The sequence below is a fragment of the Ixodes scapularis genome, unplaced genomic scaffold, assembly GCF_016920785.2.
Source record: "Ixodes scapularis isolate PalLabHiFi unplaced genomic scaffold, ASM1692078v2 PGA_scaffold1__304_contigs__length_218370807, whole genome shotgun sequence".
NCBI lineage: Eukaryota > Metazoa > Arthropoda > Arachnida > Ixodida > Ixodidae > Ixodes > Ixodes scapularis.
In genome coordinates, this window is record NW_024609846.1 from 7,797,170 (window position 1) to 7,811,621 (window position 14,452).

Sequence of the window (14,452 nt, forward strand, 5' to 3'; positions counted from 1 at the left end):
ACATTTCGCTCGTATAGTGAAATGTGACTACATTTTGACAGCGCTTTGGGAGCCGGTGGAAAAACGCTGTTCTAAAGATCTCGGTGCGATGCTTTGTCTTGTCACCTTGACTTTTTTTCGCAAGAAACGTTCTATGCAAATGACCCGGTCGGAGGAACTCAGAGCCAGTCACATTGCATGAATCGTCAACGTTAAGTTCGTGATAATATTATATAACAGTACTCACATTTGAAACTATCAGCTACCGAACAAAGTTCCGGTAATGCCACCACGGCGAACGACGTTTCTTGAATGCTCAGTTGAAGACGATGGAAGAGGACTTTAAAAAAAATTAAGAACATGGTTGAACACGCGGCATGCTGGCCATGCTAGTCTGACAAACCTACAATAAAATATGCAAAGAAATATTTTCTCTCCCCCCCCCCCCCCCCTCCACCCCTCGGCCTTCCTCCAAGGAGCGGGCCGTCGGGGAATCATCGCCAACGTTGCCTCCAACAACCCCATGTTTTTTTTGTTTTTTTTTTGTGTTTTTTGTAGGGTAACATTTTGAGCACGTTGAAGAAAAGATTGTTTTTCATTTAAATGAACCACAGGCGACCCTCCAAACAATACTGCCGATGCAGCGCGTTACTTGTCCCAACTTCCTTCACGGTGTCGCTGCCCTCTAGCGGAAGGTGACGAGGTTCGCTCTCAGTGCTCGATTGGCTAAATTGCTCATTGACTGCAACTACGGTCCATCTTGAGGTCAAACATTCGGACGCATACGCCTCCGTGCGTGGCTCGGACACTCGGACATTTCGTAGCCAGGCGGCCAAGCGGTACTTTGAAATCTCCGCCGCCGCTACTGCGACGCCAGTGTCAAGCCAAGAAACAAAATAGAGTTGAAGCACTCACGATCCCAAAGTAGAGGCGGGAACTGAGCGACCTCGCTGACCACACGGTCTCTTTGTGTCCCTGTTTTTGATGATCATGCATTTTTTATTACGTAAAAACCGAAAAGCGAAAAGATCTGACAGTATGTAGGATTAGTCTCGGTAATCTAAAAAATAAATGCACCCGCAACTATCCCCATTAAGACAAATTATTGACACAGTTGGCCCTGAACCGCTTTCGTTGAACCGGTAACCGCCACATCAGATTATGGTTTCGTTCCGGTTCGGGTTCAAAATGAAGCGTTCGATTTCGGTTATGGTTTTGTACCGGTTAGGTCAAAATAACGGTTTTGTTCCGGTCTTCGGTTCGGGTTCAGGTTCGGTTCGACACCCTGGTTTATTGAGGAATATATCAGCGCTGTCAAGCCCCTCGTAAAATTTGGGGCTGTCTGTACGAGGGCAGTGCGCTGTACGTCGAAATGGAGTTTTGGTGTGCCGTATATGGGCCAAGGGCTGTAAGAATATACCGTTTCTTTTCTAAGAGTGCCGGTCCTCGGGCGCTAACGCTCTCAGAGAGAGGGGCCCAAGGATGCCCACCGCCGCCGCCCCGATGTCTTCCATATAGGTCCCCGACTCCCGAGCGAGGAGATGCTCAGGCACCAAAGGCGCCGTCTTCGCCACGGAGGCGATTGACAACGAGTACCCAGGCGCCGGAGTCCCCATTGTCGAGCAGGTTGGGGCTGATGAGGCCCCACACCCTCCCCGCCCTAAAGGGGCCCTGCAAGGACTTTTTTACTGTTTTTTTTTTAATTTGCACCGAACCTGAGCGCACTAAACCTAGTAACTTAATCAGACTTTTCTTTTTTTTAAATTTCGCTTTATTTTAAAACTTATAAGCAAATTAAAATTACAAAAGCAAGCAAAAAATAACCTCCTTCATGACGTCCTTGGCTGCTTGAGTGGTCGTGAACTAGAAGAAGGGTAGTGAGCTCAGCGAGCGCTCACGGCTGCCGCACTCCATGTCGACGGCTCGAGAGGGCGCCACTAAAGCATATTCTGGTTAGGCTGTATAAAGCGGGCATCCAGGGCGGCTTGCATTGCATTTGCTGCGCGAATAAACACTCATTGTGCATGACACTTCACTGGCCACAAACGACAGCAAACACGGGGTAAAGATCAGTTCAGAACGGCCGCCGCTTTGCGCTGCCACACTCTCAATAAAAAAGGCTGTCAAAAGGTATATTCTTACACCCTTTGTCCCATATAATACACCCCCAAACTTCACTTCGACATACAGCGCCCTACAGTCGAACAGACGGCCCGAAATTTTACGAGGGGCTTAATAGCCGTGTGGTACAAGTTATTAAAATAGCTCATGTACGTTTTACTGAATACGAAAAAAATAATCCGGGTTTTCTTGGCCCTACTGTTAAAACTCGGTGTTTTCTTCATGTGGTTTTTGATACGTACTTTAGCTATTTAAAATGTTGTACCGCACGGCTATCAAGCCCCTCGTGAAATTTCGGGTCCTCTGTTCGACTGTAGGGCACTGTACGTCAATTTGAAATTCTGGGGTGTATTGTTTGGGACAAAGGGTGTAAGAACACACCTTTTGACACCCTTTTTTCTTGAGAGTGCATACCGCGAAACGGCCATACCGCAAGCCAAAGCTGCTCGTCAAAGGCCTTCGGAACGCTTGGAACCGGTCAGATCCTCCAGTCCATACGACCGCAGTGCCGCCGCGTAGATCCGGGACCTTTCTACGCTCGCCGCTCGTCGGTGCCTGATCCCACTACACCTTTCTAGTATGCGCGGCCTTTTCCACCGCTTGGTGGCGGGTATGTCGACAGGTCATTTCTCGTTTCCGTACTTTCTAAACTGCGTTTGTTTCTTTTCTGATCTAGATACTGAACAGAAACTACTTTTATAAGTAGCTGAAAAAATTCGCGCCACTTACATTTTGTATTTCGACTGAAAAGAAGTTTTTAGCGAATCTGACCAGAAGTAAGCCCAGGACCAAAGACGTCTCATTTCGCGCCCTTCCGGCACCGCGGAAACCTTTTCCACCCTCTAGGTGGAAAAGGTTTCCGCGTCGTCCGGTTAAAATATGACGCACTGATATTTAGTTACTCTCTCCGTGCCCGCTGGCTTGCCCGAACCCAAGAGACGTGCAAACCGCAAATACATAGACGCTTAAATATGACTGCAGGGCCCCTTCAGACCAAGGCCCGGGGTCTTGAAGGTCAGAATCGGAGGTGGCGCAGATGAACCAAATGCCGCACGGGAGCTCAACTGAGTTCCGGGGATAAAAATGATGGCGAACATTGGTGAGAAAATATTACAAGTAACTATAGTCGGTGACAGGTCAGGAGCCCGGGCGAGGGAACGTAATCCTGGGTAGGATGAAGCAGATGGAATGCTGGAGAGGAGAAGACATCCCCCCTCTCTTGCATTCCGCCTGTCTCCTCTTCCAACCTTCCTTTCCCTCGCACTGGCTTCTTGAACTGTTACCGACCACTAAAGGGAGTAGTGGAGGCATGTAAGATTACTGAAGCCCTGCCAAAACATTCATTTTAAATAGTCACGCAGTCGGGTTCGCAAACCGCCTCACCGTCAGCATTTCTTAAGTAGTACCTTGTGTTTATTATCTGGATTTATAACTTTCCAGAACTGCCTCGAGTTGTAAATTAGGATGGAGGGTAGGTGTGTTAGAAAAAGCGTCTTTAGCCTCAGTGACGGTCATTTTATGAATTTTTGCTTCTCTATGGTATGCTATCAAATGGTCAGGGGAAGTTAATAATGTAGCTGCTCTAAATAATCGATTTTTCTTATTTTACAGTGTTTTCAAAGTAGAAGTGAACCAGGTTGACTGTGAGTTTAATTTAATAACGTGGGTGGGGATATATTTGTCAATCAGCGAAGTTATTTTGCCTTTGAACCGGCACCAGTTTGTTTCAACACTCTGCTCTCAAAAATGCTGCAGGTAGGAGTCCAAAAAAAGCAGAGTTCACGGCTTATGCAGTCGAAATCGGCTCTCGCGTAGTCAGGAATGCGCTTGACAGTCTTAACAATATGGTTTTTAGGTATTGTGAGAGAAAAACTGCAGAACTAAGGTGTAACTGATGCTTCGTAAATAGGAAATTACAATATCACGATGCGTTGTTAAGATCAGGTGAAGAGGATTGGCTGGCGAGGTCATGATTCTTGTGGATTCAAAAGGCCAGTTGCTTAAAATTAAAATCTGCGCATAACTTTAAAATATCTTTGATTTCAGATGAGATAGGGGGGAAAATGAAATTTCTACTGACCATAAAATTGGTAAATGGTTAAAATTCCGTACAAGAAGTAGTTGGGAATCCGGAAACCTCGTTACAATTCTACAGTGTCGTGCAAAAACTCAAGACAATTGGAAGTGGAGTTAGGTGGACGGTAACATGCACAAATGACAATGCTTTTGTGACCCAGATGCATGCGTACAGGTATTATTGGCCCCTACAGCCAGCACAAGCGTCGCTGCGGTCGCCGCGCCCTGATGGGGTGAGGGGTGCCGTGACATCAGGGGAAAGACTTCGCATTCCGATCTCGTAACCGGATCGCTTCTCTGCCCCCGTTTCCTGGTTTGCAATCATGCTGACCTACTGCTTAGTGCCGCAATGCAAATCCCGAAAAAAAGCCGGTATCAGCTTTTACCACCCGAAGATATCGAGGTTAAAGAGAGGATGGACATTCAAACTTTGGATGGGAAAGGCACCGTCAACGTTGGCTGTTGTGTGCCGCAAGCACTTCGTAAAGTGGGACCTCGTTTACCCGGTGTGCAAGACGCTCGGTTAGGTGGACGCCGACGTGCTCCCGTATCGTTTCTAAGCGTGTTTGCCACTTTTACCTTTATAATGTATTTACAAGTAGCGAAAGCTATCGGCGTTTGCAATTCCGCCGTTGAAACTTTCCGTCCGTCCACACGACACAGGGCGATCTTGCGAGGGGTCGGTGAGACGCTGGAATTCTGTTCCTTGCACGTTCATAAGCTAGGAAAATATAACAACTCGCTTTGTACGCCTTTCAAATGGCATTTATATGAAAGGTCTTCGGGCTGTCGGCAAATTAGCTCGCGACCCCGACTCCGCGCGTGCCACTCTGCATGTTTTGATTCGCAGATGCTTTAAAGGACATGGGTCTGAAAGCCTTTGAAATGCTCGCGGAACAGGGTTGTTTTACATAAATGTAGCTTATTCGTATGCACGCATGTTTTATTTTTAGAAGACGAACAATTACTGGAAATGAGTTTGTATTGTAGCAGGGAAAACGGCCGAATTGCCTCCAGTTGCCTGTATGAGAGGTATTGAACTGCCCAAAATATGCAGAGCAATAGTACCGTAATTTGGAATATTTATATGTTTTCCTGACATTCTTTGTTTATTTCAGCCTTGTATATTCGGTAAATACACCGTTAAGTTTCAATTGTCATTTCAAGATAAAAGATACACTGCTGCAAGTCCCCAAAACCACCCCCAGCCTCCCAACTCCCTACAGCTGGACGTTCTGACAACAGAGGAAAACAGAAGGAACAGCAGGCATTCGAAACGGCTGTCCCGTGGAAGATGCTGTACGAGTAGCAGAATAAATGTGGAACCTGTGAAGGGTGAGAGTTTACGTGAGAACGATTTGATTTAGCTGAAATCCCGCTTTTAGAGCCTGTAAGACGTAACTTGTCGAGATGGCACTAATAACCGGCTAGACACCTTCACTTACGTTTTTTGTACATTATTTGAGTGGTACTATAAACAAGCACGCAGATACCATCAGTGGAGTCCATTGAAATATTATCCGAATCTAGCAAATGCCAAATGCGAGCATTGTAAACAGAAAGAAACAAATAACTGGTACTATTTGCCAGTGATCCTTTTTTCTTTACTTCGTCCCTGTACTTGGGCTGTCTGACATGTGATTCTCTCCCCATGGCCCAGACTGTATCTAACATGTTGCTCGAGCAGCGTGCAGCTTTTCTGCTTCAGCGTTTTTGTTTAAAAACAGAGATACAAAATAAAAATACGAAATAGTAGACATAATCTGCCGATTCATCCAGACCATCAGCAGCGTTGATTGCGTGAGATGTAAATATATTTCGATGCTCCTGGAATTGTGGCCGTATTTCTTCCTTTTTATATACCAGCTGCGATTCATGCGTTGCCTGCCCCGTCAACCATGTCTGAAATGTTGGTTGAAGTTTCGCCTGCAGCTACAGGCCATACCTCGATAAAGCCACTTATAAAAATATAGACTTCGTACAGTAAACGCGCACAAACAAAATTAAATGCAAACGAGCGCGCCGACAGCTAACATCGTAACAGCCTCCACAAGGGAGCGAGGCGAGTCAGGGAAAAAGTTTATCCTCGCCGTGACGTCACCCCGCTTCGCCGTAAGGGGGCGCCACGCAAAATTCTCGGGGCTAATATCTAGGCTAGATGCTATATTAACCTGAGATTACTCAATACCATAAGCAACAGCAACTAGCACACCCGCACCAGTCCGCGGTTTCCTATCATGTCCATAGACGTTGACCCGCGTATTGCAAGTAAATATTTAATTGCCACGTATTTTGTTGGTCAGCCACGCTTCGGTCAACACAACGACGTCAGCAGATGATGAATCGAGAATCCGTGGCGGTTTTCCGTCAAACTTCTTATATTTGAATACAAAAATGAAACATTTGTTGGCGTAGAGTTTGTTACTGTTGTAATACACGATTACTGTGACGAGGTAGTTCATTGTACTTGTCGTGGAACAGGGCTGCTTTCTGTGAAACTATCAGTTGTATTTTGGATTTCGCAAACATTGTCACTCACAATGCGCATAGCACTTCACATTGAATTAAGGCCTGTTGTATCTTATCTTAAAGATACCACCGGTATTCTGGAAGTTTGCAAATGTGAACTTTTTCTCCTGCATTGCGCATTGCCAGCGTAAAGTCCTCGTTTCCGGAAACATTCCACGTTTTGATGAGAGCCTTGGAAAACAGAACATATTTACACGGTTTTGCTGACGCAAATTTCACAATGATTGGTCGATACATCGATCGAGAAAATGCACCAAGGCGATGCGCACTAACGACTGCGTCATCCGCAATCGTCAGCTCAGGAACATTGGAAAGTAGGGTACGTTGTTGGGTTAGTTGGTTCATCTTAGTAAAACATAAAATAGCGCAACAGAAAGACAAGAAAAGACATATAAAATAGCGCCTGTCCTATATACTTCTTGCCCTTGTTTTTCTGTTGCGCTATTCTATATGTTTTACTAACATTGGAAAGAACCGCGTGCACGTTTTGCTCAGCGGACGATAAGTGACTATAACGCCATGGTAAATTTGGTTGTCTCTCCGCGATCGATCTTCAAGACCGTCGAGACGAACACACAGAAAAACATTTTTTTTTTAACTTCTTGAAGAGCTTAACGTGTAGTGCGGAGTTCGCATTGCAGCTTTTCGAAGACATTTGCCTTTTTTTCTAAGCTTTAAAGCGCGGTTAGAAACGTCAGTTATCTTTTCTCCAACTTGTCCCTGATGTGACTTCATTCCGTTAACGACGGTCAGCAGTTTTGTTTGGCCCTCTTGTAGAAGCCTGAACATTTAATAAAGTTGCGTGATACGCGTGTCAGGATCCGGGTTTTTCTACACGTCGCCGCCAAAGGACTACAGTTTTACGACAGAAAAAACAATTGCATATGATTGGAAGCGATTACCGTGGGCATAGTAACACCAAAGAAGAACACTGCTTAATTTCTTCGCATGCAGTGAGTCAACATTACTAACCTACAGTCAGAACAAGTAGAATATGTTAGCAGTTTGCATTCTTGGATGGCCCTTATTATTTGCAAACCTATTTGAAACGTATTTTGAACGTACTAACATGGTTTAAACATTGTAGTCTCTTTATATTTTTTATCTACTTCAAGCATATTTTAAGTAAACGTATTTAATATTGAAAAGCATGTATTTGAAAGGCGTTTCTAACATACTAACGTACTGTTTATGCATTTAAGTGTATCTGAGGTGCGTTTGGCCGCAGGCATGTACAAGTTACCAAAGAAAGTAATTACGTTTAGCTACTATGTATTGGCCTCAAACGTAATGTCTGTAAAGTAGAAATTACTCACGTGGAGAGTAATTATGTAAATAACCAAATACCGTAAAAAGTAGCGAATTACTTATGAAGTTACTTTTATATATATTTTATGGTAACAAGAAAGTACATAGGTTTTGATCCGTTAGGGGAATTCTGCTAGCAAAATATTACGCGGCTTGTGCTTGCACAGAAATTCTTTAAACCTAGTTCTGCTTACTTGTTTTGTACTTTTTTGTTTTTGGTCTATGATGTACTGCAGATGTACCATTTCTACCTTAAGGTTTAGCACTGCCTGAGCTTGATTTTGCGGACAATGCTTGTTTACAGTGTTGCGTAAAGCACATATAAAAAGTACTTGAAGTAAAATGCAAAGTGAATGAGAGGTTATGCACTTCAAGTAACGTAGTAAGTACACTGGGTGCAATGTATACTTGAAGAAGTAATTAGGTACCGTAAATACACTGTACTTTCAAAGTAAAGTTCAATTATTTTTAACACAATCTTTCATGATGTCCGTTCATCCCCTATACAGTATTTCTTTTAACTCGTATGTATTGCTCCTGGGGTAATCAGAGACACATAGGTTTGTTCGGAAATAGCGACCAATATTGGATGAAGTCAAGCCGCCACAGAGTAGTTGTTTTACTCTCGCTGACGCACTTTTTAACACAATAAGGCACTTATCAGTATTGGTCTGATAGTCGCCTTTACTTCACTCAGAGAAATGGCCAGATAACGTCTTGAAAGACGACAGCACGTTTTCACATCACGATACGCCATTTTTTTCGAATTTGGGGTATGTCTTTTGAAGTAGGGAGTCGTACATTCCTTGGAATGTACCAGAAAAAAATACTTGAGTAAAGTAGAAGTACATTCTCAGGGAATGTACTTGAAGTAAAGCAGAAGTCTTCTAGACCTACTTGAGGTAGTACTTTAAGTACCTGGTACATAAAGTACTTCTGAATACTGCCTTATATTATTATTTTTTTTTATTTAAAAAGGTTGCGGAAATTATTAAAGCTTTGCGAAAGATCTTCGAATCTTGAAAGACCTGATATTCTGAGTTTTGTGAGGAAAGGCAACGCAAAGAGGTCAGCTTTCCGTTGCTCTTTAACACGCAATTTTTCAGTACATGCAAAAACTAGGGGTTCACCAGATGAGCTTCAGTGCAGGCGCTGCATTTTGTTGCCTCCTTTGGGTGAGGATGCACTGTGTACACCAGACTTGTACACGTTAATAAAAAAAGTAAGGAATTACACTTACAGTTCCACAAGGCTAAATTGTAACTAATTTCAGTTACAGCTGCCCTACCAGTAAAGTAAGTGACCGTTACCACAAAACACAATCCGTTACTTTAGCGGTGTTGCTTCCTATATTACTGTCCTAGTGTAGGACACAAAACGCAAGAGTGTTGTGGAAGCGTTTATTGTAGCCACCAGTCACACTTTTGTGACCTTGAGAAACAGCTGGATCTCGAAATTCTCGTCGGACGTCTTGCCCTATTTCTGAGTGAAGATGTCGTCCGCAGCGCTGAACACGCTTTCAATTGAGGCACTCGCGAATTCCTGACGCAATGCATTGCCTGAAAGCTTTGTTGTTACAGCCCGAGTTTGACGATGTTGGAATCGCTAAGCTATAAGAATTGTAATACCGATTGTTAAACCTCGTATAAAATAAATGTATATGAAGATATTATATAAACCTATTTTAGCGGGCAAATATCGCCAAACAGTGGTATTGGAAAATAGCAGGGCAAGGTAATTAAACGTAACAATTAAATGATAGATTACGTTGTGTAAATCTTATATTAGCTCTGAACATGCGTCATGCCTCGGTTGAAAAGTCGGTAAATAAGAGGATGGAGTTTTTTGAATAAATATACCAGTAAAAAATAAAAAAAAAATATACTGTCGATTAAAACTGAATTTAGACGCACGTGTGTCGTGCCTACCTTTTATTGTGAACGTACAAAACGAATGTGGCACAGGTCGGCCTTCCGTAGCTCACTGTTCTTCAGCTAAATGTGAGGTGTGTCAACGGCAGCGTCCCCCTCCGCAGTCTCTCTGGGGAGACACCATTTTGTGAAATACGACATACGTAAACGTCTGACATCATGCTTCCACGTCTGGAAGGTGTAAGCAAGCATCTTAATTTTGAAGCCGATCATCCAGGAGCTAGGGAATGAGATTTTCACACTGCTGTTCCACCATCGCTGAAGGTTGCCAATTATTACCAACGGCGTGTCCTGATATTGCTTAAGCACACACACACACACAGACACACGCGCGACGCACGAAAAGGGTGATAGCGATGTGGGCAACCGGAAGCTTTTAAAAAATTGGGTGAAAAGCAACACAAACTCAAATCAACTTTCGTATCTTCCGAAGATGATAACCGTTCAGATATCTTTTGAGCAGCATGCCAGTTAATCTCACACCATTTTCAGTCGCTTTATATGTTGAACTTTATTCAGTGGAAAACGGAGCGTACCCCTCCTGTTCTGATATTATGCATATTGTCGTATTCACTGTAACCAAGGGCGTTGTAAATTGACTCGAGCTTCTGGAAGACTCAAAGCAGTCGAGGATTATTTTGTGTCGTCGACTGCTGCCCGCAGTTACTCGGCCTCACTCGCGACGTGTATGTTCGCTTCGGGCGCCTCGTAGCTGCAGGGTTCTTGCAGTTGGGAGCTCGTAAAAATGTTAAGGGCTTTCGGACCCTTCAAATCATCTCTCCCCTCATACGCCACATGCTCCTTCCACTCTGCAAATATCAGCTCATCTTCCATCATCTTATCCGTTTTTGTGCAGAATCCTTTGTTCAAAAGCAAACCTACCACTAAAATTCAAAAGCAATTTGAAATTTCAGTAAGAGTTACTTGCAAAAAGTAAATAAAGTAAGTTACCAATTACCGAAATACGAAATGTAATTCAAAGTTTCTAAATTACTCAGACAAATAGTTAAATGATAGTAACATCAGTAGAATAGTTGAGGTACGTACAAATTTGGCTTAAAGTATACTTCGATGTCATGTATTTACAGCGTATTGCCAAAACATATTTTGATAGTACGTAATGTTTATAAAAGTGTATTTTTAGTATACATGAAGTGCACGTAAAACTGTAAAATGCGTTTAAAATACGTTCGGAATATATGCTGGCATATTCTCGTTGCACTAGTTTTCGCTAAGGGGTGAGCTCCTAAATTCGTAACAAGTGTCTGTAGTGGTATATCGGCCTGTGTCATTTTTCGAGCGAATGTACAGGTTTTGACTTTCATACGAAGCGTCGAGGTTAGAAAATGGTAGACCTTATTTATACACCCCGTACCTCCGCAGCTTTAAACAACGTATACAATTTTGGGTAATAAAGCTGCAGCGTAACTTTTTGTTTTCTTCCATTAGGCCGTGTTTACCATGTCCTTCTGGAACCATAGGCTGCACATTTACCTGACGTGCGTCTATTTTTGCTATTTTGCCAGAGACTGTGGGTTGGAAGCGTGAGCACTAAAGCATGACATTCCCTAGATTTTTGTTTTATGCGCGAGAGACCCGTCCAATCACAGCCTTCCCCAAAACCCGCGCGTCCGCTCCCATGTCATTTCAAACCTAGGAGTACAAACAACTTTGAGATCACCACCTGCACTTTTTGTCTGGAAAAACGTTTTAAACGGTCAAAACAAACTTGTTGGTGCGAGAAATTAGAAGTAGCTTTTCAAGTTCCAACGTATTTGTGAAAGCATAAATATTTATGTGTATTTTCTGTCCGTGGTACCTACATCAATTGATGTTAAACTAATTTGTAATCGTTGCGAGCGAAACAATCAAGTTATTTGTTTCATAGACGTAATTAGTATATAGTAATATTTATCATGGTGAGCGACCGGTAATTTATTTGCTTATTTATTTGTTTACACGTACTGCTAAGATCCTCTGGAGGTTGTGGCGGGAAGGGTTAAACGAGTTATTTACTCAAGAAGTTCTACAAAAACAACAACTAGAAAATTATCAATATAAATATACGCAGAAATGCAACAATATTCCTTTTTTATGAAACACTTCCCAAAACGTTAACAAATAAATCAGTTGATATCAAATCTATATGTGTTTCATAAGTACGTTCCATTCCTCGATGGTACGTGGGGGAAAAATATTAAGGGTTACTTCGACACAGAACAGGAATTATCCGTATTACGAAGATTTCTAGTGGCGCGAACAGGTCGAGGAGTTAAATGCTTTGTAGTGTCTATGTAAAAGTCACCGTTTAACATACAGGATACAATTTTCGTCTCGCTCTGCGGAGCCTATGTCGATAAAAAAAATCCACTTGAGGGATTCCGTAAAGTGGGGAGATAACTTCGTTTCTTTTGTATTGGTTGTATATGAAACGCAATGAAAATCTCTGAACCTGCTCTAACTTGTCAATGTTAGTAGCAGTGGGCGGATTCCAAACATGGGAAGCCTACTCTAGGACAGGTTTTACCAGAGTTTTGTATGCAGTGAGAGATATGTCAGAACAGTGCTTCAAATTACGCTTCAAGTACCAAAGTTTTCCGTAAGCATTGCAATTCATAAAAAAAAACACTCCTAGTTATTTGTACGTTCCGGCATTTTGCAGGAAATTAAATTATTAACGTAGGTTCGAGATGCAATCACAAAGCTTAACGCAAAGTTCTCAGTAAGAATGAAGATGATACCAAATTTTAGTGTCAAAGATTGTGTCAATGTTTTCAGCCCGCCATTATGTCACATATTTAACCTTTCCTTAAAATACGGTGTTCTTCCATCCCCGTGGAAAAGGTCAGTTCTCATCCCAGTGCACAAAAACGGCGACACTTATAAAGTACACAACTATTGACCAATATCTCTGTTATGTGCATTCTCAGAGGTGTTAGATAGCTACTCCAATGGTTTTTTTGAGCTCCCTGAACTAACTATACTTTCTGACTCCCCGGCCTTTACCCTTTTCAATATGCTATTTAGTATCGCGAAATTCATGATAGTTATCGTGAAATCGGCAAATGAAAATGGTGCAAAAACCAATATTCCAATATACCCGCACAATTCGGTGTCATGACGTCAGGGGCAGGCAAGCTTGCCAGTCGAGCAAGCAGTCAAAAACATCGAATATGCCAATCACTTATTCCGTGCTGGAGCGCGGGGACTGGAGCGAGCTTCCAAAGCGTTCATTTGACACCATAAAACTGCTTCGATTCAGTTGGGAACAAATTCTACAGTCCAAAGAGTGAGCCCCTGCCTTCCACAGGTGTCACGTTTTCTTTGTTGCCAGTAGAGACTTTCAATTAAAACAAAAACACGGTGAGGACCAAAACTGTTAGTTCGATAACTTCGCGAAAAAACGAATATTTTGACCCAATATTTGGGATACTATTTTAGTGACGTTTGTAGGTGAGTTTAGCGAGACTTCAAACAAATCGTGGTCAATGAAAAAACCTGTGGAGTACCCTTTTAAATAATCAAAGACACGCGCGTTTGCTATTACTTTCGAAATAAATTTAGTAGCCTTCAACATGGGTTTTTGAAGGGCAGTTCGGTGGAAACGAATCTTTGTTCATTTCTTGATTACTCGGTTCCTATAGTTCTTTCTAGAGATCAAGCAGACATCGTTTATTTAGGCCTCACAAGGCCTTTGATAAAGTGAATCATGATTTCCTACAGAATCTTCTAAGTTGGTTCCAAACATCCTTGACTGATCTTTAAAGCAGCTTTGGGATATCAACAGTTATTCTGATGTCTTCATTCCCACATCTGGGGTACTTCAGGGATAAGCCTTCCTATTCCTCCTTTTCGTAAACGACCTTGAAATGTGCATAAAGAATTCACGTCTGTTAATGTTTTCTGACGACATCAAGATTTTTAGAAATATAAGATCGTCCTCTGATTGCAGTATCTTACAAGAGGATATTAATCGAAGTCTGTAAGTGGAGTTCAGCAAATGTCTTTTTGCTTGATTCAGACAAAACAAAACCACTGACCATGTCACGAAAACGCGAGATTTTATTTTACTCTTATGTTGTCCGGTCCGCTACTGCCACACGTGTCAGAATGATTCGTGACCTCGGAATCTGTTTCGACACCAAGCTTTCTTTTTTCTGGTGATGTTACACAGATTGTGTCCTCTATTGTACGAATGCTTCGGTTACTTTCTTGCCTGCCATGCGACTTTAAGAATTATTTTTTGCATTGTACGTCTATTTTCCTGCTTTGTACGAGCAAAACATATATATTACTTCGTAATATATATGTTAGGTATTTCGACAGAAGATCATATTACGACTGCGACTACCTACTGAAGTCTCCATTTACAAAATATATCCACTCACTGACCCACCATGAAATTCTCTTTCTACAGAAAGCAATTCGTGGTTACTTCAATGCCGAACTAATAAGCCCTGTACATTTTCATACACCTGCTCGCTTTTGTAGACACAGCTCTCTATTTT

At 42.5% G+C, this 14,452-nt stretch overlaps 1 protein-coding gene across 2 annotated transcripts in view; it reads left to right on the forward strand.

The window, feature by feature from the left end:
- The window catches only part of LOC8028808 (chromatin modification-related protein eaf-1), a 362,118-nt gene that overhangs the window by 63,031 nt on the left and 284,635 nt on the right, over nucleotides 1-14,452 (forward strand). The gene's annotated exons all lie outside the window — the stretch shown is intronic.